Raw genomic sequence first — 22,412 nt, forward strand, 5'->3', positions numbered from 1 at the left:
CTTGAAGTCTATTCTCTACTTTTTTTTTCTTCTTTTTTGTTTTTTTACCCCAGTTTTTTTTTTGCAATGAAATGTGACTTGGTAAGAGACAGTCTCCAAGATTATTTCCAATTTCCTGATCTGCCAATGACAGTTTTTGGGGTTTTTTTTAGGCAAATTTATCAGCAAGATAATTGTTTGAATAAAGACCTAGCACTCATAAGGTGAGAGCAGTAGTAAAGGTGAGGCAGTAGTATTTAAATAACCCCTTTGGAAGGGGCTGCTTTATCTTGTTTCCCTGGCTTGCATTCCTTTGGTGGCTGTCACATGTTTACCAACCAGCAGTGCTCCTTCTTCCTTGGTTTGTTAAATCAACAAGAACATGCAGAGGAAAGGGCAAGAGCAGCAGCACCACTCCTGTTCCTCAAACTCAGGGCTGTGCCTCTCTTCAGCTTTGCCCAGCTCGTGTGAATACTACAGACTCTGAGGATTTAGCAAACTGTCCCAGGAAGAGCACTTCTCTCACAAATAACACATTTCAAAGCTTTCTTGGGAAATTCCAGTTCTGGTTTGACTGATTTTGCTGCTTTATGTAAGTGTGATTAGGTAAGTCTCGCATTTGGAATGCTTTGGGGCTATTTCTTGGTGAGAAGATGGCTTTTCTTGTTTGTTACTTTGGTGACAATTACAGTTTGAAAAGAAAATCCTATGTTACCCTCAGTTCTAACTTTGGATTTTCATGCTGCTTTGGTTTTCTTGAAATACAAAGATCTTGGAAATTGCAAGGAACAAAATAGGGGTAAGCCTGTTCTCCAGTTTTCTGCTTTGGCATTTCTGGTTTGGTTTTTTTTTTTCCTGCTGTCATTCCAGATTTTATAATGAGGCAGTAGTAGACCATAATTCTAGATCCATAATGAGTAACAAAACTGCAAAGTATTTGCATTCCTGTTAAGCAGAGGRCACATCTGATCACTGTGCAAGGGAAGCCATGGCTGCTTGCAGGTGTTTGTGACCAAGACAGGTTCAAAGGAAAAAAAAACAAACTTAATGTAGCATGATGGCTGTGGGAGAAAACAGCTGAAGGGATCCCAATAGAATAGTAAATAAACTCCATAGCTTGGCTCAGTGAGTCTGAAAACATCCCAAGAACACGCTGCACTTTATTCCTGTGGTCCTTTGTGTTGAGTGTTGTGCAGAGTGTGTGGATGTTTGCTCACGTGGCTGGGCTGGAGCCTCCACRCTGCAGAAGCCCTTGAAGTGCACGGAATCTATTTTAGTCCATCTCCCCTGCATCTGTTCTGGCTAACAGCAGCCTCCATCTGCCTCTCCCCTTCCCTTCTCCTGGCTCTGGAGTGGCACAGCTCTCCATTTACCCCTGGGAACAGCTGGAGGTCACAACTTTTGCTTGAAAGAAACTTTGGGCAGATGCTTTGAAACTTGTGAGTGCAAATGAATCCTCTGGAGCAGCTTTGTGGCCCCTTCCATCTGGAGAAGCCCTTCCATCTGGAAAATGCCCTTCCATCTGGAAAATGCCCTTCTCCCAGGTTTTGTAGAGCTGGGGTCCTGCCCTGCACGTTGTTTTCACAAGGGAGTTATGGATGGTGACTTCCAGCATCAATGATTGTTTAATCTGAGATCATTCCTGCTCCCCATTAGATCAGCGACCACTCTGCTTTCGATTTTCCAGTACAGACAGATAATTTGGGCATAAGTATCAGGATTCATCTTTGATTTGGTTTGGCTGAACTTTTTGGGTTTTGGCTGAACTGATATTGAGTAAAACTGAGGAGTGCCTGGACAAGAAGAAGGCATAAGAAAGAATAAAATGGAAAAACACACTCAGGGAATGAGCTGCTCTCCTGGCCATTTAAAACCAGTTGTGCTTCCCTCTTCCTCGTGTCTGCAGGACTTCCTTGCTCCTCCTTTGTCACAGAGCCCTGAGTTTGCTGAGTAATGACCTCAATTCCTTTCTCCACACAGCCCCAGTAACTGGTTAACTGGTTTATGTTTGTGTGGAGAGAGAAATGTTCCCAGGGCCATGGAGGAAGGTGGCAATGCTTGCTCAGCTCTTCATTCGATTAAATACACGACTCTAGAAACTGCTGACAGATTTTTACCCCACAAGCATTTGCTTTAATGGCTTTTGTTATTGTTAGAACATATTTTCTCAGGGCGTGGGTCACTTGGTCAATACCAAAGGCCTCAAAATCTTCCACAAATACTCTCTTTCTTTGAAACCACACCCTGCCTTATGAGCAGCAACCTTCTGCTTCAGGTCTCCCTGTTAAATGCAATTCCTCAAGAGCAGGAGTCTGAAGCTGGTAGCTAGCCCAGGTTCCAGGAAGTTGTGGTGGGGCAGCATCTCTTATCCAGACATCCTCTGTTCCAGATCAAAAAAAACCTAAGGATCCCTCACACCAACTGGGGCAGTAGCAGAAGTTAATCTGGAAGCCAACAGCCTGTGTGGAATGAAACTCAGTGAAGAACCTGCAGATTTTGGGTTCAGAGTGTTGGGGATTACTGTCCTCTGAGCTACTGTAAAGAGTGATCCAGGAGGGGCAGGAGAACCTGAATAGCAAAGCTGAGTCTGCTGCTCAAACACCCTGATTTCCTCTGGGAATTGCATGGAAAGGTCACAGTCAGGGCCGTCTTTGGGGATGCAGCTCTGGTGGTTTTTAGATGGAAACTGGTGGCTTTTCCTGGATRTGAATCTCATCACCAGCACACAGAATTTCTTCTCTCAGCAGCAGCATCGTGGCTGTGGAACATTCCTCTYTCCCCATGCTGGTCAAGCCTTTTTTTGTGGCTCCTTGGTTTGCTAAATGCCAGACTGACTGTCTGGGTTTGTGGCTGGGCTTCAATGCAGGGAGCAGAGACCTTTCATGGAACAGTATAAAGGTTGGTCTGGCTATTCTTTAAAATAAAAAAAAAAAAAAAAAGTCATCAGTGACTGGTTGTGCTTTCAAGGCAAAACGAGCCACCAAAGCTGCCCTTTTAGCTCTGCCAATTAGAAGTTTTAGAAAAAGCAGGTGTTCTGTGCTGCAGTTTGACATCAGCCCCTGATGGAGGAAGGTCGAGAGGCACATGCTTGTCCCATTTTCTCTTTTTGGGCAGYAGTTTGCCACTGCTGGTACCTGGATGCATTTAATGGGAGCTGAAAAAGGGATGAAGCCGCTTCAGAAGGCTCAAAACAAGTAGCACCAGGGAGCGTGAGATATCAATATTGGAAACTTTATTCCTTTTCCAAAGGTCAGGGGTTGAGGCAGGGAAATTGTGGGGGTCCTGCTGGCCCCTCTCCTTCCTGCCAGGTGTGTGCAGGGATGAAGCTGTGGTTCCTTGCCACCCTCCTGCTCCTCTGGCACCTGCCAGGAGGTGTCTGTGTCCTACAAGGCTCCAACAAATACCAGGTCAAGGAGGAGCCAGGGCTGCGTTCAGAGGGTGCCCTGCTTTCCATTGGCACGTGGCCTGCTCTCCACAGATGGGAAACCGTCTAAGTATTAAGAGATTTGGTTTGATTAGCTAAAATCTCCTGTTGGCAGCACATTTCCAGTCCCTGGAGCAATGGAGATCAGACAGGTTGCCAAGGCAACGTGCAGCCTTCAGCAAGAGGTTTGCTGTTGCGTCGTCCTTGGTCAATTGATGGAGTAGGGTTTATTTAGGTCTTTGAAAAAAATCCCCCAAAGCTGCTGTCCARCCTATTGCTGTGATGAGTCATTGTGCCTTGGGTCAAATTGGTGAAACTGAGAGCAAGGTTTTGTGGATGAGGACAATAAAAACATAAAAGCATAAAGATCTCAATTAGATTCCTCTTTGAAGAGATGGGAGCACTTCTGTTCTAAGTGGAGACAACTTTTTCTTTTTTATCCCCTACAGATAAGTGAAACAGCCACTGAGATTCTCCTTTTTCCCCCCTCTCCTCCCATTTCCTTTCCCTCCCAAATGTAAAACTTACTTTTATTCTCTTATTCTTGACTCATACCAGAGGCCCTTCCAGTTTGACCTTTTGTCACTGCTTTGCTTGTTGCTCTTTGCTCCTCTCTCTGTCACAGAAGCCTGGGTGAATTCAGCTTACAAAAGTTTCCATTCCATTCCATTACTCCTCCTATTGTATCAGCTGGGAGATGAAAATCTCATCATGCYACCACTGTGGCATGTGCTGAAAGTCATCGAGTCTGTCCTTGCCTGGTCATCGATCTGGACCCTGAGTCAGGGACTGCACGGGGACAGGGGCACCTCTCCCTCTGACTGGATTTACTGACAGAGAAGAGTTGTGCCAGGGGTRGGCACAGCCACCTCTGAAATTTTGGAAGGGACCTGACTCAATGTTCTCACAAGCCAAGGAGGGAAATGCCATCGTGCTGAGTGCCAGCCCTTGATTCGCTGAGTTAGTAAAGGTTTCTTTTTTAATTCTGGCAGTGGTAGGAAAGACTCCAAGTSTGTAAGGATAACAGGATCACAGGGAGCTGGTGCATGGGAGACACCACCAGAATAGCCCTTTTTGTTTCTCTCACTGCTGAGAGGAATGTGGRCTGCTCTCAGTGTGGATACCCTGTTAGCTCAGGGAGAAATCACTGTACAAGGAGGAATTGCAAAGAGTCMCTGCATGGTTTAACATGGGGAGCCAGGCTGGCATTTTCTGAACATGCAGGTGCTGTTCCCTTGTGAGTGTCACCTCAGCTGGTGTCATGTAGCACAGGAGGAAGAGAAGGAATTGAAAAATAGCTCCAGACACTGCCTGCTGTGAGAGAAATTCTGACCTACTCTGTAATAAAACCAAGGCATGAACTTTGTAGACAGTTACTTGTCAGTGAGAGGGAAAAATTTAAAATGGTGGAGGAGCCTTTAAAAGTCTGCATTGGCATCCTTATTTATTTATCCTGTTTGAGAGGATGGCAGTTGATAGATGTGTCACTGTGATGCTGCACAGTTATCTTCTTTCCCTGTCTCAAAATACYGCATTAGTGATACCATGGCAACAAAGAAGTTGTCTTTAAGGAAAAGTGGGGAAAAAAAAAAAGCGTGACTTCAGTGTTCAGGAAAGGTGGCAGACTGACAGCCCTACTCTTCCCTTTCTGCCAGTGAGGCAGTGTTGGTGTCAGCTGTGACAAAAGGTATCAGATTATGAGCTCTGTGTTGTACCGTGACTGAAAACAAACCTGGGACATGATCAAAGACAAACTTACTACAGGGGAGAGTGGGCTGAGAGCCCTCTGAGGAAACATGCTCTGGTTGGACAGTTAAATTTTGTTTAATTTTATTTTTTTTTTGCTAAGAAATGCATCATCCTGAAAAAAACTTTCCTAGACATGAGTTGTGTCCCCTTTCAGGATGGAATTCCTCTCTGAGAGGTCTGTGAATAAAAACAGCTGTCCCTTGCCACTGTGGTAGTTTTTCCAGAGGTTGGATTGTCAAAGGATATCTGGAAGGGACAAATTCTGGTCTCTGATTTGCATTTGAGTACAGATCTCATCTCTCACATGAGAGCCCTAAGCAACAGGACACCAGGTTTTAGGGACTAGATTCTTTCTTTCATTTGATCTAATCCAAGTCATATTTATCATCATCTCTACAGCCATTTCCTGTGTCTTAGGCAAAGTCTTTGACCTCCTAGGTAGCTCACTGCTCTGTGGGATGGCTGGTTTTGCARTGGAAAATAGTTCCAGAGTGCAAAACTGAGAATTTGAGCATAGCTCAGAGGTTAGAGTGAGTACTGAGACGGAGAAGAAACAGCACAGCAAACTCTTGGGTGTGAGGATAACTTGTAGGTTCTGGGCTAGGAAAGTAATTTTCTACCAGGTTCTAATTTATTTTTCACTGGTCTGAAGAAGAGCTGAGATGAGCAGCTGTGAGGTTTCTGTGGGTTTCACCTGCATTATTTCATCTCTGGGTGCAGCTCTGGGAATGATCCTGGTGTGGTGGCACAGGAGCACTGAAACCTGGATGGGTGTGAGGTTCCTYGTGCTGTCCCCACCAAATCTGCTCAGTCTTGGCATGAAGGAAATCAGCTCTCAGCTCATGAATGGCAATCCAGGTGCTGTGCTGCTCCAATTCTCAGTCTCCCTGGCCCTGTTGACTTCAATGAACCCAGTGCTGAACTGGAACCATTTTTAAGGTTATTACTAAAATTGATGGAGAGCCTCTGGAGGGTGATCACCCTTGCTCCCTGTCCATCAGCACACATTCCTGCTCCTCAYCCATCTGTGTTTGTGCTGTGTTTGCTCACGGAGGAATGGGCTGAGCCCCAGGGCCTTTCTGGACACAAAACTTCAGGTGTCACAGTTTGCAGAGGCTGTGGGCTGGAACCAGTGCTCCAGGCTCCTTCAAAACACATCCACCAACACCAATGCTTCATCTTTTCTAGCTGAAAAATGCCTTTTATTGGAGGCAGAATATTTCACAGAACCGTGTGTGCTTGGCTACAAATGTCATCAAGAGCACTGCTCGAGGCCAGSATGGGATTTCTGCTGCTGGGAAAAGAGGGCTGATGGAGGGTCATACCCAGCAAAATGCAGAGCAGCCTTTGTAAGGTGGAAAATGTGGCCTCRGGGAAAGCCTTTTTGAAACTGGGCCTGTGGCTCTCACAGGTTGGCTGCTGGCTGCTTTGAGGTTTGCTCTCCCTGTGTTTATRTCTTGGTCGTTTATCTGTAGCAGTTCTCTGTGAAATCCAGACTGCATCCTGAGAATTCAAGTCTGAGCTTGGCTTTCTGTGAGCAGGTGCAGAAAAATGGAGTTTGCTGCTGGTGCTGGCCCCAACACTGAGCCAAGCTGAGCCTGAGGGGTAGAGAGTGCTCTCCTCTGGTTCTGCACCTTGGGCATGGCCCTGGGAAAAGGAAAATGTGGCTTCAGGGAGAATTTATCCCAGKCCTCCCATTCTTTAGCTGACTGCAGTTGCTAAATGCCACAGTCTGTGTTTCCTGATGTGTCTGATGTGCCTTTCCATGAACTCAGTGTGGCCTGAAGGTGCTGAGCACCTCTGTTGGATTGCATCCCTAAGAGAATCAGGCTTTTGGGGAAAAAATGCCAATCCTGTGGCTTTTGTGTGGCTGAGGGGAGATGCCTGAAGCCCTGTGATTGTCACCATGATGTCATCCCTAGGACGGTGCTGTCGATGTTCTGTGTGGTTGTCTCAGCTTTGGGGTGAAACGTGAGGTAATTCTAAACACCGAAATACCTGTGTAGATGGATGAAACTTTTCTTGATTCTTCTTTCGTGTCTAATTTCCACCCAGCCTGTGGGGCAGCTGTGTTGGTGTTTCCCTGCTTCAGAAACTTGCTGGGGGATAAATGCATCGAAGCCAGCGAGGTGTTTGGGTGCTGTGGCTCTGTGGGTGGCAGAGGAGAGAGGTATGAAATTTTTTTACTGTCTGAGACCTTTCAAATTGCCTGCCTATGTCAGAGGCCATAAGGGCAGCTCAAATCTTTGAAGATGACCTGCAAATACAGCAGCAGCAGCTGCAAGTGGGGCCATTCCTCCACCCTTTGATCAGACAAAATTGGCAGCCAAAGGAAAAAGAGGTATAGTCAGGTCACAAGTGCCTTTCAGTTCCTCGTATTCCTTATATAAAAGGGCTGGAGAACCTCCTCATGTCTGTAAATCAGCACATAAAAATAAAGTGTGTGAAACGGAGCAGGGCAAGTCCTCCTGCCTCAGATGGGAATTTCACTCCTGCTACAGCACCCAATGCAGTCTGGCTGCGTTTCTGATAATGTATTTGTGGATCACCTTGAGGAGAAGAGGGGGAGTTATACAACTGTTCCCTCACAGTGCTGTTGGAAAGGGTCGGGCTTTGTCTCCTTTGAAATAGATATCAGGAGAGAGCTGCAATGCTGTGAAAGCACACATTTATTTCTGAAGTGTTTGTGTATTGTGTGTGTGTGGTGCACACGAATAGAATTGCCACCTGTCCGGGGCTGATAAGGACGAGCARTGGTCATGTTCTTGCAGTTTGCTGTGAGAGGAATCGGCGCCTACAGCTCCCCTCAGCCTGAGTTCATGAAATGCTGCTTGCGAGGAGTTGTTTCACCATTTGTGGCACTTTCTGAGCTTGCATRGATGTGGATTTGTTAGAGATTTTGCTATAATGGATACACTGCTAGCTGTGCCTTCTGAAAACCCCTTYACCTATTTTTTCCTGCCTTGCTCTCTCAGGAAGATCCCACTGGTTATCTGATTCCTTTAGGAATCCACACATGGCGCTGCTTTCCTTCATAACCTCGGCCTGTGAGTGGGCAAAGTGACAAGATTGTGGTACCCACGTGCTTTGGGCACGGAGCAGAGGAATCTGCTCTGTGTTTCCATTGCACCCAGCAGGGAACTCGTCCTTGTGGTGGGGCTGCTGCCATCCTTCCATCCCACAAAACTTCCCTGCAGCAGCAGCTGAGCCTTGCCAAGTGCAAGGATGGATTCCAGAGCTTTGCTGATAGGGGTGAGGATATGTAGATACGCCAGTAGGTGGAAATTCTCTGATACATCATAACAGCAATAATAATAATAATAATAATAATAATAATAATAATAATAATAATAATGTACACTTACACTGCCTCACAGCTTTCTCTAGAACTTCTGCCCACGCACCAGCCTACTTGGTTCACAATGCAGTGTGCATGCTAGACAATTAGTGGCTGATAATGAAAAATGTCATGGGAACCAGCAGGAAAATCATAGCTTACTCCAAATATATAATGAAATGCAATTAGCACAGACAGCAAAACAGACAATTTATGGTTTCTTTTTTTCTTTCATAATTAAAAAGTACCAGTAAACATCCCTTTTTCAGGAAGTTTGGTATCAAATGAAATTAAAGTACTATTGTCTGGAATAGTATTTTATGTAGAATTTAACCCTTGCACAGCAGAATGGATTAAAGACTCTCCAAGTCAGTCCACTCTGGAGCTTCTTGTGCTCATTCCCCTGGCCCTGGTCTGTCAGGAGAGGCCATGTCTCATGACAGAACTGCTGTGGAAYCTGCTAGAAGCCAAAACCCAGCTGAATTCAGTGCATGTAACAGTGTGGCCAACACTTCTTTCCTGTTCTCCTGGACAGACTCGCTGTAGTGTGTGGGTGGCTTTGAGGAGAGGTTGGAGCAGGAGCAGCATTGTGATTCCTTGTGCTTCCTTGTGTCCTCTCAGGTCTCTTCTGTTGGCCTCACTTCTTCTTTGATCTTCTCTCTTCTGCCTTGGGGACCCTCACACTGCACCAGATTTGTTTTTGAGCAGTGGACAAGGAGTGTGTGCAGCGGTGTGGCCTTGACCTGCCAGGAGAACAAACCCCAATTCTTGGCTTGTGCTTTCACCCAGAGCAGCAAGGATGAGTGGAGCCACCGAGGCACTGCACAAAGTGTCTGTGGCATTAATTTCTAGGCTGAAAAATGGCAGCCATGCATGAGCTCCATTGCCTTGGGCTGCAGCAGTCCCAGCCACCTCCTCTCAGCTGGACAGATCATCTTTAGGAGAGATGGGAGAGGTGCTTGGTGCCCCCAGTGAAGGGAGGTGAGGGATCTCAGTCTTTTTTGGCAGCTGGMTGATGGTCTTTTCCGTACAGGAAGAATCTGTGCAGTCCCTTCTCTCTGTTCTCCCAAATGCTCTGCCTCTCTGTGGACAGGTTTTAGTACTTGGCTTTGAAAAATTTCTCCTGGAAGTTGATGCTGGGCCTTTTGTGAGCTTTGACGGGTGGTGCCTTTAATATTATTGCCCTAAGGAATAGGGGAAGCCTGAAGGATTGTCCCAAGTCCTATATCATTGAGCTACTACCTTCTTGCTCCTCTGTATCTGACAGAGGGATGAGAATTAGATGGGCAATAATGCTGCTGTGCCAGTCTGAGCTCCCTCAGACCAAATACATGGCAGGCAATTATTAGTCTCCATTCTTTCCTCTGGGATGCCTGGTTTAATCAAAGATCTGCTTTTTCTTCTGGGATTTTGCAAGGTACTGTGAAGATCTGTTGGGGAAAAGGGGCACTTCGGGCATTTTCTCTGGCTGGGGGAGGTTGAGCAGCATTTCAGAGTATTAATAATTTATATTTGAAAATAATGGTGGCTTGCTTGTGCCCTATATCAGAAGGGAAAACCCTGGTGTCTCTTTGGGCTCACTGAGATTTTTATGAAATGAAATAAATAGTAACAGTGGTGTCCATGCTGCACACATCCTCTTGGGTGCTGACATGTGGTGATCCCACATGTTTCCTATGTAAGACAGAGAATTATCCTTCTTCCTGCTTATTGTGTGCTCAGGAACAAGGCAAGTCAGTTAGGGCACCTAGCCAGGCTTTCATGTATATTCTGGGGTTACAGCTACTTTGATTTATACTCATCTCCTTTGATTTATCCTTGGCTCCAGCAGCCACTTAATGGTGACTTCAGCAGCTGAAAATAGCCAGAGTCAATGTCTCACTCAGCCACTCTCCCATCCCCAGCCCTGCTCCCTGGGTTGAGGTGTGAGCAGAAAATAGGTCTGAGATGTGCCTGCCAAATTATCTGGGGAAGTTATGGCATCGAATTGCAGCGCTGGCAGGGAGACCCACTGCCTTCATGGACTTGCTGATGTGCTGGTGTGACACCAGGGGAGCATAGAAATAATGGCCAGAGTTAAAGGACAGGTTGGATGGTTAAASGACAGTGTGGAAGGTGTCCCTGTCCATGCCAGCAGGATTGGAACCAGGTGGTGTTTAARGTCCCTTCCAACCCAAACTGTTCTGTGATYCTKTGAAGTGTCTGTGCCTSTGCAGAGCAGAGCAATGYRAGTGCAGACCTCACCTTGCTGTCATTTAAGCTGCTGTGACTCAGTGAATATTTCTGTTCCTTCCTTGGGCTGGGGTGAGGAAGGTCAGAGCCACCTCCAGAGTTTGTGTAACACATGTTCCTCTGGGTTCAGTCTCAACCACTCGTTTGTGGGCTGCTGCTATGCACTGGTGATTTTTGTTTCCAATTGAGACATGCTGGTTTGTATTAATTTAAGTTTTTTTGAATCACCTAGACTGTAGTCATACAGTGCACTATCAGGGCTTTAACTGGAGGCAGTGTAGTTCTTCCAGCCCAAGTCTTTGGCTGAGTCAAGTCTTATAAATCCCCAATGAGATGTTTCACAGGCAGGGCTGGCTCTGTTTACATCCCTTCATCCTGCTCATCTCATCTGTGAGCTGCAGCTCTGTAAACCCAGGCATCCCTGGTGTGCCACTGCTGCTGCTGATGTTTCATTTTTATGGGGTCTTTGACTTGAATTGAGCAGCTGAACTTTACCCCTTCCTGGTGAAGTAATTACCAGAATAACAAGCCRATTTTTTTTTGCAGATGACACTGGAAGTTTTTGACACGTGTGCCCTTGCCACCCGCGTCAAGTGATGTATGCAGTGTTTGTCCCTTGTTTTGGCATTTTGATATGTGTGAGAGAGGTGAAATGGCTTTAAAAGCTTTTTGCTGGCGCCTGTGGTTTGTTGCAGACCCAGTGGTACAGGCAGAACGTGATAAATTGAAATTTGACCATTTCTTTACAGCTTGACATAAGGATGTTGATGTACAGGGCTGGGACATCAGCAAGTGCAAAACCACTGTGCTCATTACCTGTGGCCAAACCTGACACTCGAGGAGCTAAACTGAATTACCTGAGCTGGAGGCTGATTTCTTATTTTGCCCAGAAAATAATGGTAATTATATAGTACAGTAATATACTTCTTACTTAAGGGTAAAGTGGCAGTTGAATGAGGATTATGGGCTATACATTAACCTGGTTCTTAGTAAATGTAAATGTAATGAAGTTAGTGAGCACCATTATGTGTAATCTGATTGTTTTAAAGAAAACACACAAATTGCAAAGAAGGTGTTGGGGCCTTGAAGACCAGCTACTCTTTCTTGGCTGAGTCCTTGATGTAGTATAGATGAAGAATGTTTCTCTTGGAGCTGGTGGAATTCTGCATTCATATGAAGGTTAAAACGAATTAAACTTACTAAAATGAGTTAGTGTCTTTCCTAGTGTTGAAATTCATCATGTGACAGAAACTAAGGCTTGAGCTGGAACTGAGTCTGTGTGATTTACATCCTTAGTACACAAGTATCCAATTAATATAAGTATCCAAGTTCTGCTGGGTTCCATTTCCATTTCTTCTGTGGAGGGGCTGGGGAAGCAGAGCCACRGATGAAGCTGTGCTTAAATCCCATCTTTCCCCAGGCAGTTTTCTCCTGCTTGTGCTGATGTTTTCTTTCTGCCTTTCTGTTCCTAGCTGCTCCTGAGGCCRCTGGGGTTTTGTCTGCAGTTGGAGTCTTCATTATCCTCCCTGCAGTCCTCTTCCACTCCATCAAGAAGCTCTGCTGTGAAGAGAGAGGTGGGCTCCCATGCCGGGAACAACAAGGGCAAAGAAAATASTGCAAAGAAAAATCTGGTGCTCCTGAGGGCCTTGGTAAGTGTCACGGTATCACACTGCCTTTGTTGCAGGGTGTTTTGGAGGTTTGGAGGTTCTTCATTGCTGGGAAGACAGACGCAGACCCATTTGCTGCTTCTCGGGTTGTTTGTGTGGAGAACAGTAGGGTTTTGGATAGTAACCTCCCAAATACGATCRTAAGGATGTGGAATTGCCACCGTGTTCCCATTATCTTTGTTGCCTGGAGTAATCTGTTGAAAAATGGAAGTCAGCACTGGGGGAAAAAGCACAGTCCCTGCTCTGTGTATTGTGGGAATGTTTTGCTAATCCAGKGAGGAGCAAAATGTGAGAGTTTCTGAGTAGCAACGGTGCCTTTCTGCTCACAAAGGATACGCCTGTCCTGGTTTTCTTGTAGTAGTTATTACACAATCCTTMATGTGTTTGTTGCATTCTGGAAATGTTATGTCCTGGGTAGACCCTTAAGTCCTGGAGTCAAAACAACTGGGAATTTTACTATGTTAGGAAAAGAACATTTTAATTTTTCTCAGCCATCAAAAAATGAATCCGTCCTGATAATGGTGGCAACTGTGAATTTGGTAATTTCTTCATGTATTTGTTTGCAAATTTGCATGTCCTAAGTGTATAATCACTGGGATAATCAGCCAAGAAGAGGCCTCAGATGCCTCCCAATTAAAAGGTCTGCCTCTTGGTGGTTCAACCTTAAAGCTAATGGCAGAAGGACACAGTCCCAAAGCGTAGAGCCCATGGAAGGTTGTTTTGTTGTTCATTTTGCCTTGTCCCTCAGCATGGCTATTGCAAAGGACATGGTCTGGTCATGTTTTAAGACTCTGGGACTCAGGGACAGTTGAAGGCTTGGATGCCTCCTGTGGCAAGAGCTCAGTAGGATTAATTCTTGCTAAATGCATTAGTGAGCCAGGGACAGGAACCAAAGAGGTATAAGTACAAATGGTACTTGAAATGATTCCCACCCACGCCCCTCTCGACTGAAAGTCCTAACTTCAGTGTTTCTAAACAAAGACTATGGGKTTTTTTTAATAAGTTTCCTTCATCGATATTATTTTTATGTCTTTCCCCCCTTCTCTTCGCCTCCCATCAAGTGGTGTAAAAATGTGGCTTTTATTTCGGTTTTTAAGATGACACATCTCCCAGGAGCGTGTGGGTGTTGACATTCTATGGAGCTGTCACAGGCTATCATGTAAACATGTATTTGCAATGCTTTTTAAAATGTGAATTATTAATAAACAGAGTGGCTTGGGTTGTTTCTTTTTTTTTCTTTCTTTTTTTTTTTTTTTTTTTTTTTTTTTTTTTTTTTTTTTTTTTTTTTTTTTTTTTTTTTTTTTCCAGATTTTGAAGGACAAGAAATTGCTTCCCAGCTGACACTCTTGATGGCAATTTTCATTTCAGACTAAATCTCATGTGTCTGAGTGATAAACCTTTGAAAACATGGGCTTATAATGGAAACACTAATTCAACTTTAACTACAGCTGTGCCGTACAAGAAAAATACCACATACATTAATGAGGTKCTAAATCTGATACGGCAGAGGAATGTGTTGTAATCATTAATTACAATGGGAACTTAAAGCTGGAGCCTGCTTTTTCCGTTCAAATAAAATCGGCTTGGCGAGTCGGAGCTAAGAGTTATTTAAAAATACCACCTCTATATTTAGTTTAAATTTCACCGTGGCGTCTTGGTACTTGTAAAGTCAATATGGAATCTGTGTGTAGGAAATGCCAATGCTTTTAAAGGACAGCAGCATGAGGGAATATATTAAACCCCGGGCTAACACAGTGTGTCATATGGCGAATGTAGAAACCTGGAGGCTGAGCTCGGGCAGGGAAGCCAGGGAAGCTCTCCCAAAAGGAGTGTTGACAAGCAGGAGTTTGCTTCAAATTGGGAATCTGGCTTTGCTGGGTAGGAAGGAGCAGGATGGGGAGCATTTGTAACATGAGGTTTGTTGGTTAAGATTCACTTTTCCTCTTTTCAACTTTTTCTGGTGGGCTGTGCATATTCCAAGGAGATCCTGATACTCTGGTGTTCAACATGCAACTTGATAATGGCTGTTCTTCCCAGTTCTAAGATCTCATACTGGGTAAAGCTTTTTGATTCTCCACATCTGGAATTGAGAGTGTTTAGAATGTATCTGTCTAAATAGGAAAGAAGGCATTTTGCACAACTGTGACATCTGCAATTGGATGGATCCCCCCATGTAACAGCACAGACAAATGAAGGCTGTGGTCTGGGATGGGGTGTGTGGGTTCAGTGCATGAGCTGCTCCTCTTGYCCTTGGATCCAGCTTAGTTTTGACTTCTCTACCAATGAAGAGAGTTGGTAGAGGAACACGACCAAATCTGCCTCCTTTGCAGGTGTGCAGGCTGACATTTAGAAAATGAACTGTAAAATGTCACAGCCTCTTTTTTTTGTTGTTGTTTTTGCTTTCCTGTGTAGAGCCTCATCTCAGAACAAGGCAAGTGACAGAATGAAATAGGTGTTGCCATCATCATGGCTCTAGGATACATCTGGATGGTTTGTTCCTGATTTCATTTTAATTTAATGGTTTGTGTCCTTATAAACAGAATAAGATAAGGAAAAGATCATTGTGAAAATGAAGATTTTCTCCTTTGAGGAGACTTCAGGACAAAACCTCCTATTTACTGGGACACCATGGATGACAGATATTTGGTACTTTAGGCTTTTGTGGGTCCTGTTCTTGACTTGGTGATGAGTCCATCTCTTGAGCAGGGATGTGCTGCCCTGGCTGCTTCTCACTCAGCTGCAGGAATCTCCTCACTGGAGCTGATCTGGACACAGCCAGCCTGTCCTTAGGATGCACTTGGCACAACTCAGAGAGGCTGCAAAGGCAGAGAAGCTGGTAACCACACACCTGGCAGGAAGACAGCACAGAGCATATCAACCTTCCTTGACTATGCCCAAGTGTGTGCAGAAGGAACAGATGGTGGCATGAAGCAATCCTGGACTTTCTGGGGTGATGCAGAGCCTTGGAGTAGGTGATGTTGCAGGATATTTTAGTGAGGGAATGATTGAAAACCACGCCTTTAGAACCAGCTGGAGTGGTTCCTCACAGCACTCGTGGTCTTTAAGGCACTGGGACAGGGTGTTTGTGGGAAATGGCCCCTTGGAACATCTCTCCACACAAAGAAGAACTTTCCCTTGAGCAGAGGCTTGACAGATATCAGTGAGGTCTCATGAGAGATGTTTCGGTGCTGTGATGGTTTGGTGTCCCTTTCCATAATGTGGATTTCGAGCCCAAAAGGAGGTGCTGGTGTTCCTACACGTGGTGTTTTTAGTGTTGGGGGGCCCTGTACTTGAAAAGGTGGAGTGAATTTCACAGATTCCTGTGACAGTGGTGGGATAACCTTTGTGTAAAGAGCTGAAACCAACCACATGCTTCAGTGCTGMGGCTCAAGAAAGTGAAGGGTCCTCTTTGTTCTACACCATAACCTTTTTATAATGCTATGACCTTATACTGGGAAAGAAATTGTAGCCTAGTACACTATGCTTTATATGAAAATATCCCAGTTGCGCCTTGCCTTGAACACKTATTAAAGATATACCCTTGATGCGTGAAAACAGCATAAATATGATGAGGTTTGAAGGAATATTTTTCCCCCCCATTTTTCCTTCTGTTTTATCATCCATGAGAGCGCTTTCATTCCAAGTTCTCAAGCTGCTCTGCACAGCCACTGTTCCTGCCTCTGGGGCTAGCAGCACACTTAAATAAATAAATGGAGATGCAGCTCTTATATAAACCACTCATCTCCCATAGCTGAGGCTTTGAGGAAAGCATCAACACCTGTAGCACTCCCTGAGGGCTGGAATGTGAGCAGCACTGCCTGGGTGCTGCCTTTCATTGTCAGCGCTGCCCTGGGCCCAGGCAGACCCTGGGGACCCATCACATGCAGTGAGTGGGACTGTCACATGCAGCAGAGGCAGAGATTCGTGTTTAGAAACAAGAAACGTGGGCGGGTGTGACAGCACCAGTCTGGCTTCCTCCAAAGTTGTGGAAAACCCAGGGGCGTGCTTCTCCCAAGAAATACGATTGTGGCTGGTCCTTGTRGCTCTGATGCTGAGCACCCAGAAGATCCAAGGACAGGTTGGAAGTGAGCCTGAGGTTATTCCTGTCACCCAGCTGGGGTATGTAGCTCAGATTCTTTGCCCAGCCAGTGGCAGGAAGGAGAGGAACTTCTAAAAGGAAAGTTTCTCACTGTCCAGATGAAGATGCTCTCCTAAATTGCTTTTTCTCTCAGTTGCTTCCATAGAGGCAAGTGGGAAGAGTGACTGGCCATGGGACAGTGTGATTGCTCCCTCTGAGGTGTGCCCTGGATGTTGGAGGTGAAAATGGAGAATGAGATGAAGGATTAGAGTAGCTGAGGGAGCAGTCCCTAAGTCAGGAGGGACTGCTGAGATCTGTTGCTCCAAATTCCTTAAAATCCTTTGAATCAGGACCTGTTTTTCCCAGTGACCCCTCAGCCTCCCAGCATGGGCTGGGAAGCGAGAGGAGAATGGGAGCTGCAGGCTCGGCCATGTGCACACACAAGGATGGATCACCAGGATGCACCCGCCCAATTTTTATCTCCCAAAAAGCGCTGCCTGTGCTGCTCCAGAGGTCCACACGGAGCAATTCCCACAGGCTCTGCGAGGATGGAGTGTGTGCGTGGGGGAAGGACTAACAGGAACACGGTGACTCCGCCAAATGTTTCCAAAATATCTTCACTTTGTTAAGCAGCTAGACAGGCTCTCCCACTGCWAATTTCCATGCAAGTAATTGCTCTGATTGACCCCGGCTTGTTCACTTGCTGCAGGCTGGGTAGCACAATTGCGGGCGGGGTGGAATCTATGGGATCTGCTCTGGGGAGCAGCTTGACAGCGCAGGTGGGTGGGTTCGGGTGCTGCTGTAAATTGGTGTTTCTCCAGCCTTTTGAACTTGTGATTTCCTTTTGGCTCCTCTGGCTTCCTGCAAGCCGGCGAACGGCAGCAGCTCAATTACAGAATGTGCTGTAATTTCTGACTGCAGGTTTCTTCTTTCATTCCCCTAATCCAGTAATTACAGATGTTTCTCACTCTTTTAGCCTGAAAGAGCACAGTTGCCACTACTAGCACCACTTTTCTAATGCTCCAATGATTTGTGAATTTCTTCACGCCCTTTTTTGTAACCCTCGGTTGGAGAAGTGTAAATGAAGTTGTTCATTGCTGCTTTTCGTGCAACCACTTGGCATGGAACTGCTACGAGCTTTTCTGTGTCTCTGGTGACAAGAGGCTCCTTAAATGCGAAGGGCTTTATTTTGATTTGGAGGATGAGACTGGCTTCAGTGGAGTKACTCTGGATTTAACACCAGTGCCAAGTCAGAATCTGGCTTGCCTGTGTATCCAAACCAAATATTACGGCCAAAGAAGTGTTGCCAGTTTCTCTCCCCTGAAAATTTCCCCAAATTTTGTATGAATATTTTGGTGGCAATGGTATCTATTTGTGCATTCACAGATCCCCAGGCTTTGTTGGAGGCCTGGRCTTACACAAGGTGAATACATGTCTGAGTTCAGGAGTTCTTACAACCTAGGCAAAAACAAAAGAATGAAAAGGTCAACACAGGAGATCACCATCAGCTCCTCAGCCCCATTGCTGTTGGAGCTTCTGAGCACAATATTTGAGTTCTGGTCTTCCAGGAACATTTTTTTTTCTTGCTTGAATTTGTCATCACTTACTCTGTATGATGGAGAGACCTGGGGTTTTTTGTTTTTTTTTTTAAAGGCTGCACAATTCTGAACGGTAAATGTCACATTTGCATAATTTCTTTTTTTCTTCTACCTCTTTCCTCTTCTCCCCATCCCACTGAAGCCGTGAGGATCCGTAATTGTTGCCATTGTTATTGACAAAAGGAGAGCATGAACAAAGGGATGAAAAGAAAGGAGGAGACATCATGGGGCTAAATATCCTGATCAAAACCCACTTTTGTCATTTGGGTATCAATTTTTACAACTAATTTGGCACAGCATCACTAGCGAGCTGCCTGCAAAGACATGAGATGATCTGGGAGTGAGAATTAAGTCTGCAGGCTTCCTGTGCGTGGGCTGAGCCCCGTGCAGCCGGGTACATTGCTGTCTGCCTGAGCTCATCTCTGTTTTCTCCTCACCATTTTGGGGCTTGCAGGACCAGTGCTCTGCAGCACTGGGTTTATTGCYGTGCTGATTTGTAACCCGTGAATGTTTCCAGTGAGATGTGTCTAATTTATTGGCATAAACCATTAGAATTTCCTTGAATGCCCTGGAGTTTCTGATKCACCAGCTGAAAACTATTATCACAGAGCACATAATCACTTGGAAAGAGCCTCTGTCTTCTCTTTTTTTGTGTGTTAAATTCAATCACTTAAATAGCATTTTTATAGCACATAGGCCAAAAAGGTACCAGATGTTCTGTATTTCTGTTTTATTTTTACCTTAGGGAAGTTTGGTCAGCAGTGACGCTCACAGTTGATGTGAACCTTGGGCATAAGATGACTGTGGACTTACATCATGACACTTCTGCAAGAGGCTCCAATYCTCTGAACAGCTTCAAGTGCTCAGGCTGGGCCTGGCACTGTGGCAATTTCAGCTGAAAATACATTTTCATCATTGTAATGTTTGGTGAGAGTGCAAGGGCTTTGCTAGCATGTTGTGAGATACAATTCTGGCAACCTCAAGAGGAGCAGAGAGTCCAGATTGTTTCCAGGACCAGGATAGAGGATTTCTTGGCCCAGTGTTGCTGCTGCCTGCCTTCATCTGAGTGCATTTCTAAGCTCCCCTCTGCTATTTTAAATATGTGCTAATTGGGTTCTAGCCTGAAAGGAGGACCAGGCTCATTACAGTTTTCAGTAGCTAAAAAACATCTCACCCATCCAAGTATTCCTTATTTCCCCCTTCCATGAACATAAAAATGGCCTTACCTTCTGCACAGATCCTTGATATTCTGGGCATCAGCTTAGATTCACACCTTGTTTTAGGTTTTTTTTTCCCCCTAAACTTGGAGGAAAGCTTTGTGCTGGGCCTGTCACACTGCTCTTTTTAGATGTCCACACAAATAAAGCTCCTGTTCATGGATATGATCCATTTTCAGCCTCCATTTTCAGCCTGTGCTCTCCCTGTGAAGGAGGAGCTCTTTAGAAAACTTTTCCAAGGGTTGCAAAAAAAAAGTGATTGAAGAAAAGGAAGTTTGTGTCTAAGCTCTGCAACAGCTCGAACAAGGGAAACATTAAGAAATGCACATCTGATGGCACTTTTTTGGGAACCTACGTATCAAGAAGATTGAAAGACATTTTGTAATATTACAAACCTCTGCATTGTGGTGGTGTTTGAAATTCTGGTAATAGTCTGCTTTTTTTAGCKATACAGTAATTGCACCTCTCAATGGGAATGCTATTCAGGAATAATGATCCTATCAAGACAAGGGAATATGGATTGTAGTAAAGGTTATGATGGTTTCTGTGAGAGGCTTAACATTGATCCTTTTAGCTATCTGATTTTCCAGGAGAGGAAAATAAAACCCTAACTACTTTGAGTTTAGCATGTGATTCAGTGTGAAAATTCTTATGGGTGGTTTTAGAAGATGGAACTTCAAGTGAATTTGCAAAACTGTTTTTTTCCCTCTGTCTTGTTTGACGAATACTTTCAAAAAGAAATGGATTTTTTTTTTTTTTATTTCCCACACATTTTACGCTTTTCTCGGTTCTTTTAGGTTTTTTTTTTCTTCTAATGCAAGTCAAAACTGTTAGAGAAATCAAAAGTAAAATTCTGTTATGTTGAAAAGGCCATGTTGTGAAATATATCATAAACACGCCGTTAGAATTGTGTCTCCTAATTAATGGAGTGAGCTCCTGGGAAACAGCAAGCCTGTAACACAGCTCAGCCCCCTTTGATCCTCTGGTGAGTTYGTAAAATCGTTGCCCGCCTAAACTTGTCTGCAGCTCGTTACACATTTTACCCATCTGCTGCAAGAACAAAAATAAACCATTTATAATTCAGCTGAACTCCAGTTGTTCAGCATATCACTGACTGTGGAGGCTTCAGTAAGGGGGAGAGGATGGTAGGAAAAGCAAAGCAAAGGTGAAACAGARTCAGGCACCCTGGAAAAGACATCGCTTTTACCTCTAGAGGTTCTGTAGGTGCTGGGTTGCAAGTTGCACACGGGAGTTACAGGTGTTGCTGCAAAGTAATTCAGATTTTTTTTTTGTGAAATACACTTCAGTGTCTGTCTATTGTCTATAAACTGAAATAAAAACATTTGCTGGGTTTCTTGGGATTCAATCCAGACGAATGTCCAGGTCTTGGGTAGAACTGGGGATGTGSATGTACATGTGTGTGATGCTTCCCCCCAGCCTACAGGGAACTGCTTGGTATATCAGGAACCAGGAAAGTTCCTGKTTTTTATCTGTCACTCCAGATGACTGGGTGACCACATCCAAGCTCTGCAGGTGGCTGTAGATCACTGCTTTACTTCCCTTACTRAAGCAAACTCTTTCCTTGAAAACTGCCCCCATTTTATGGTTGGGATCTCAACCTCCCTGAGTCAGAGCCCGCAGTGTTTGCCTGAGCGTGGTGCAGCCAGCCACAGCACCAAGAATTGGGATGGCTCTGCTGGACCAATCAGGTGTCAGCTCCAAAATCTAATAACAAGAGGAGCTAATTACTCCCTATGCAAATATCACAAGGCTGTGTTCTGTTGATTTTTAGAMTAGATCAGCGCTTCATTTCAGCACSCATATGTTTTATCTCCATTGGTTAGCTATCACTCCTGGATGCCTGCATCCCTCCGAGGGCYTCTGCTGTCATGGATCTTGCTGCTGAGACAGAGGGAGAGCATTATGAAGTTCTCCTTTCATCAGAAACCAGAGATTGATTTGCTCTGGCCTGTAAATAAATGACAGCTTAAAAATGTATCCAGTATCCAGTGCTTACCCAGCAGGGTTTATCTCCTTCCATGCCCAGGAGAATCGYGCTGTTACAAGCACCATCTCCTCCCAGTGACTTCTGTGGTGATTTACCAGCAGCCAATCTGCATTTTGCTGAAAATGGCTTGTTTGGAGGCTGCAATCTCTTCTGGACTGTGAGAAAATCCTTTGCCCAAAGCAGAGAGGCTTTGCCAAGGGCAGGGTTGGAAAGGGGAGAGTCAGCGACAGGAACAGCTCACCTGGGAGGGGAGGCTACAGCACTGTCTGTTCCTTGCCAAAGATTTAATGCGTGGCAGGGAGCTTTAGYTGGGTCCCAGGGGCTGAGCTGAGGGCTGGAGGCTGCCAGATGGATGCTGGAACAGTGTGTGCCCGGAGCCTGGAGAGTTTGTGACAGCCACAGCTTTTAAAATGCCTTTGGTAACCCACATTCATTTACTGCCCTTGTTAGGGCTGTGATTCCCAGCACTCACTGAGGCTGACAATAAACCTGTTGGAAGTGTCTGCAGAATAAATCACTGAACAAAATTATTTGGCACGAGGGTTTTAAAAGGTAAAGTCCCCTTAAGTCACCAATCTCATGTCTAAAAGACATGCAAGGTGGGATCTCTCTAGTCTGTGCTCCATTTAAAGATCTACAAAACTGAGATTCCCACTGTATTTCYCTGGAGATCATGACACAAGGCAATGCACATTGCTGCCAAGCTTATTTTCTTGCAGTCACACTTTATTCTTTTATACATTGATTGCTTTTATACCTCTCAGTTCAGCAAGACAYTGGTATTAATTTTTGAAGCTTCTTTTTAGTCATCTCTTAGTCTAAAATATGCACCTATTTAATTCTTTCTTCCTAAACCCATCATCCTATTTGTAGGTTTCTCCTTCTCAGAGTTCCTAAAAGAATATCTGTCTTGTGATGATGTGGGAAGATGTATATTGGGCAAAAAGGCATGCTAACTTTCTGCAAGTTATGTTTTTATTTAGAGTTCAGACGAATTTTCAGAAAGCTTCATATCGAGATGACACCAGTGCTGTTGTTAACTTGCTTCTGTTCCCAGTAATTTCATACCTATAATATTCCACCTCCTCTGTTTGGCTTTTTTTTTTTTTTTTTTTTTTTTTTT

General features: G+C 44.9%; 1 protein-coding gene across 1 annotated transcript in view; it reads left to right on the forward strand.

Moving 5' to 3' along the window:
• The first annotated feature begins 12,202 nt into the window (after positions 1-12,202).
• SYT16 (synaptotagmin 16) overlaps positions 12,203-22,412 on the forward strand; it is a 46,212-nt gene continuing 36,002 nt past the window's right edge. The window contains exon 1 of the mRNA XM_057378774.1: positions 12,203-12,370. The gene's annotated coding sequence lies outside the window, so the exon portion shown is untranslated. The remainder of the gene's footprint in view (positions 12,371-22,412) is intronic.

Source organism: Malurus melanocephalus, unplaced genomic scaffold (genome assembly GCF_030028575.1).
Source record: "Malurus melanocephalus ecotype Western Australia unplaced genomic scaffold, MMel_1.1 scaffold_373, whole genome shotgun sequence".
NCBI classification, from domain to species: Eukaryota; Metazoa; Chordata; class Aves; order Passeriformes; family Maluridae; genus Malurus; species Malurus melanocephalus.